Source organism: Vitis riparia, chromosome 16 (assembly GCF_004353265.1).
Source record: "Vitis riparia cultivar Riparia Gloire de Montpellier isolate 1030 chromosome 16, EGFV_Vit.rip_1.0, whole genome shotgun sequence".
NCBI lineage: Eukaryota > Viridiplantae > Streptophyta > Magnoliopsida > Vitales > Vitaceae > Vitis > Vitis riparia.
In genome coordinates this window covers 1,773,980-1,779,979 of record NC_048446.1, presented here as the reverse complement: position 1 = coordinate 1,779,979, position 6,000 = coordinate 1,773,980, and positions in this window count along the sequence as shown.

Sequence of the window (6,000 nt, the reverse complement as noted above, 5' to 3'; positions counted from 1 at the left end):
TTTGGGGGTTTTGAATGGATTTTCTCGGAAATCAAACGAGAATGAATTTTCCCGAAAATCGAATGGGGGATGGATTTTCTTGGGAATCAAACAAGGGTTGCAAAAAAAAATAATATCAACATGATTAGATTAGTACTTGCGAGGATTGAGAGTGGCAGAGGAAAATAGGTCTTTTTTAGGAATTCTCTCGACTAGAGGGCAACTTCAGAAGTGGGTGGCCCTTTTAATTTTTAGATTTAGTAGAGGTAAAAAAAAAAAAAAACAAATCATGAGAACAATTTTCCTCTATCCATATAAATAATTATAAATTATCGAATTTTATTTTGATTATTAAATAAATTAATATTAATAAAAAAAGTTGTTACTATATATTTTTAATAAAATTTTAAAAATTAAATCTCAAATAAAATATTTTATATAAATTAATTTAATTTTCATTTAAAATATAATAAAACATGTTTGAATAAAAGTATTTTAAAAATTTTTAAATAAATATTATTTTCAACCAGTTGGGTCCTCTTCATCAAACAATATAATGAAACCACATCGATATCTTTCTTAGTATAAGGACTATTGCAATCTCATATGTATTATATTTATATATAAATTGTTTTTATTCAATAAAATCAAATATTTTTTAACTCAATTATAACTTTATACACTTTCAAAATTCATATATATTATTTTTAAAATTCAAATATCGAATCTACCGATATATCTTTGTTTACGATATTTTTCTTCTTAATTATATATATGTCAATTACACTTACAAGATAACTTTAAAATGTGTATTTTTACTTATTTTATCATTTTTTGAAGTTTTTTCAAGCATTCCTATTAATATTTCTCCAATATTTCCGATATATCTGTAAAATCGAAGTACCAAAATATCCGTAAAAACCGATATTTCAATCCTTGATTGACAGAGAGTTAATCTTTTGAGAGTAGTTTTCAAGGTTTATCATTATTGTAATCTTGTAAGGGAGTTAATTGACAGAGGCTTTTCGTCAATAGGACGACTTTTTTATGGTCAAAATGATAACCACCACATGACCCTTCTCAACAATCCTGCCCCCATTATTTCCCAACCCATTTTTCGAATGAAAGCATGAAAACCCTTTATGAGTTTAAAAATTTAGGGTTGGTTTTAAAATTGGGGTGAATTTGGTGTACTTTCTCTGTTTGTAAATCATATGTAGGCTTTTGAAAGCTTTAGCATTGAAAAGGAGAATAATCAAAGCAATCATAAGCTGTTACAGAATGAGGGTGGAAGAATTTTATAAGGCTGGGCTTTGGAGGAAAATGATGAGAATTTCAGCTTTGAATTAAGAATAATGCTTTTTTCCTTCCTTTTGTAAACATAACTAACAAAAAGAAATCATGATTTTCATATACGACAAGACAAACCCCTTTTTATTTATTTATTTTTTTCTAAACTTCTAAATTAAACAACATTTAATGTATTTGATTTATTAACGGGATTAACTATTTTTAAAAATAATTGAAAACTCAAATAATGAACTCATTAATGTCCAAAATTTATGAATGAAAATTGATTCATAATAATTGTATTATTTTTTTCTACACATAATTATACTTTTGTAAATTTTCTCACTAAAAAAATGAACTTCATATCAAGTGACATTATTTTCTGAATTTTTTAATGAGTTTAAATTTTTTTTAAAATAATTTAGAATTCAAAAACTAGATTCAATCACTACAAAAAATGATAAACCAAAACTGATATATTATAAGTAATGAATTTATTGTTTTTCCTATATATAACTATATTTTTGGATTTTCTCATTAGGTAAATAGATTTTAAATTAAATTAAATATAATTCATAATTTAAAAAATTCTTAATAAATTTTTTAATTTGTAAAAATAATTTGAAATTCAAAATATTGATCTAATTAATTTCATATTAAATCAAAGTATTCAATTTTATATTCTCCCCGTTATTTCTGTTCATTGATCAGACAAATAGAATTCTCTTCGATTTAAAAAGCAAGAAATAGACAAGCAGACTTTGTTCTGTCAGCAACACCAACTTGTCCTTCCTAAAATGGGGTCTGCAGAGAAAGGTGGTGTCAACAATTCCCACGTTTGGATTTGCAACATATCCATTTGAAGGAAGTATAAAAACAAAATTAGATCTAAACTATTAATGCCATAAATAGTATACCGGGACGGATATAGGTGTTTTCTGAGCATATCATAGTCACTCCTGGGAAATATTAATCAGATACCCTTTTTGACTTTAACCATGCATGCGCCCCACATCGGACCCCAATTTGCTACTCAAATGTCTTCCACCATTGCCCCTACTGATCTGGTAACGTCCATGCCTCCTTCTCCATGCGCACCACCTTCGCCCTCCAACACAGCTGACAGCACCATCAGAGCCTTCCCAGCCGGCACCCTCACCATCACACACCCACGGCCAAGCCCTCTCAAACCCAAACTCACCCAGGAAAGACCCCCACAGAAACGACCCATGAAAGATCCTTGCACAACCACTCCCTGCTTAACCGCCTTCACACCTCACCCTTTCCAACCATGGCGTCTCGAACCAGTCCAAAACTGAACTTGTAGTATATTCTCCTCTTTTTTTAATTCTTTTCTCACGTAGTTCGTTTATTAGTTTCTTTTTGCTTGCCTTGATGATTTAGCTTTTGGGTAATTAAGGTATTGACCTAGGGTCAAGTTGAGTGGACTGCTACATTTGAGATTCATGGCCCGTATGGTGTTAGTGGACATGGGTATTACATTTTTGTAAATAATAATATAATTGCGTAATAATTTGATCAGGTTATTAATTAAAATCATAATTTTTCACTTATAATGTATAGTGATTTTGAGAAGATCTTCATCACTAGTTATCTAAATTTGATCCTACAGTAAACAAATCTAAGGATTGAATTTACAAAATAAATGTGGGTTTTTTATTGAATAGAATTAAAAATCAAAATTAACCATCATATTTAATTTTGATTTAAAAGATTCACTTTCAAATATAAAAGTTTAATTTTTGGATGCAACATTGGCCCTAAGATTTAATTGATTTCAAATTGACTTTGATCCTAAACCCTAAATTTTACTATGCCCTTTCTCTTTAAGGGTTTATTACTATATCCTAAGATTGTTGAACTCTCCAAGACAATTTTTTTTGGTTTTATTTATTTCATTAAATATTTTAGAAAATATTTATCTATATTTTATTATCGTTTATTTAAGTTAGAGCTTCATTAACTTTCGCAAATAATTAATTTTTCTAATCTAAAAATAATTGAACACATATATTAGAACTTATCCCAAATGATGATAATTTATAATACTACAACGTTATAATAATTCTATTTTTAATATTACTTAGTCGAGGTTATCACATATTTAGATCTTACTATTTTAATTACAACAAAGATTTGTGGTCAAAAAAGCCTTGTTAGCAAAACCTCACTTGGTTAGAACTTGAAGATAGTAGATCTAAGTTGAGTTGTGTTAAATCGTTAGAAAAACTTATTTTTTCATATCTCTACCCTTTCTTTCTTTATTTTATATGTAATTATTATTCCATTACATTTGTTATATTAATATTGCATATAATTATCACTTGTGTTTTAAATTATTTAAATTTGCAAAAAGTGACCGTATCCAATTCAACCCTCTCATCCCCGGCTAATTGCCCTAAGTTGATTAGCACTCCTGAAAATTCTATTATGCTTCAATAACGAGATGCTTCATGAGGTTATAGAAGATGATACGAACTACGTTTTTTATGCATGTGCATTCTCACTTGATGGTGAGAAATAGACTATTTTGGAAAGAGTGTCTTTGTTTTTTTATTTTTTATTTTTAAGTTGCCACTTATTTTATTTATTGATTTTAAATCTATTTTTTTTTTTTCATTCCCTTTTTTTCCTTCTACTTTTTCTCTCTATTTTTTTCTCTCATATTTTTCGGGAACCAAGCATTGCCTTAATAAAATTGAGTATTTATATATATAAAAAAATTATGTTCTAAAAAAAGTTATCCTTTTTAAAAAACAATTTGCATGTAAATTATTTATATTTCAATATCTACTATTTAATTTATTTTCAAAAATTAATTTACATTTGTGAAAAAGACAACTCTCATAAAATTAGATGTGTATCTTGAAGTAGCACATTTTTTTAATATTGAGTATTTATTAAAACAAATAACTTTGATATAAATTATTTATGTTTTAATATCTACTATTCATATCATAAGAAATTTTGAAGCTTAGTATGATCATATCATAAAAAATTAAAATATTTATAATTCTAAAAATTTTATGATTAAAAAATATTTGTTTCCTTATAAATGCATATTAGTATATTGGGTTATAGAAAATTATGAAAAGTTTAAAACAATAATGAAATGTCCATTTTTTAAAATAAAAAAAATACATATATTAGATAAGGTAAAATAAAATTTTATATTTAGTGATATTATTTGGTAAAAAAAATATATGAAAAATTAAAAAAAAAATATTATGAAAAGTTTAAAAATATTTTACGAATATGTATTGGCTGTGTTTCACGAATTTCTCTCTATAAAGAACTATTAAGTAGATGAGAAATCATAAAAATATCATAATTTATTATAAATTATAATTAAAAGTTACATTATTGTATAAAAATAAATAAATAAATATATATATATATATATATATATATATGTTCTCTTATAAATTTGTATCTATAATTATTATGTGAGACTAAAAAAATAATCATGAAATTCTTTTATCAGTTGCTAATCATATTTATCATAATAGTAAAAAAATTTCATATTCATAAGAAACAATTACTTTTGGGACAAATTATGTGTGATTATTATCCACTATAATAATACTATTTTAGTGAATTATAATTTTTATTAAAAAATTGTTAATGAAAGTTTATTAATTTATTTACAGGTAAATTGTTTTTGTGACAAAATATATTAGTTGAACGTTTACAATGATTTAAATCCATCGTAATAATATATTTTTGTCAATAGGTATTTTTTTATTCCAATTACTATCGATAAAAAGTTATGTATAAGTGATGAACAATTCAATTTACAATGGAGTAGGTGTGTTAGAAATTTACGACAATGTAAATATGATACAAAAGCAAATTTAAGTGGGTAGGTAATACTCAATTTTCTTGTTGGAGATATATAAGTAAAAGGCCTAAATTAATTATACAACGAGGTTATGAACCATATATGAATTGGGGTCTACAGGTAAACCTACATTGTAATGGGTCAAGACAAATTTTAAACTGAACTTACATTGTAATAGGTAAAAACAAATCTTAGGGTTGATTTAGGGTAAGAGATATGTTTGGAGCTTAGAATTTAGGGTTTAGAGTAGTTTATTACGTCGGAGATAATCATATAATCCATGACTTTCAAACTTCTACTATTTCAAAGAAGATATTTCATAGCATAAGTTGGGTAAATCATTGTTTGATGTTATGCTTTTTGGCATATTAGACCTAGAATCCATTTTGTGGCATCACATGCATGTCAAGTTTGACAGTCACCGTTGGTCATTTTCATTATTCATGTGTCTGGCCTTCAATATTCCAAAAGCATTCCATTTTTCCAAAAATAAAAATAAAAACTTGAGGGGATAGATGCATTATTTTTGGGCTTAGTTTGATTTTCATATGGCTTTGGGCTCAAATGATATTTGATGATTGCATTTGGGATTTAGATGATTGGGCTTTGAGTTTCCATTCGTATGGGCTCTGGGCTTTTATTCGATTTCTTTTGTTATCTTGGGTTTGGACTGGGACTAATTTGAGGCACGGAGATGGGCTTTATTTTTATTTTATTTGGGTTTGGGCTCGGGCTCTCAATGGCCTTGTTTGGTTGAGCCCAATATCGGAGGCATTTGAGAGCACACAAGATCTTTTTAGGACAGGGTATTTCCAAATCAGTTATGAAAAATAGTTCTTAAGAATAGAATTGAAAAAACATTCCAATGC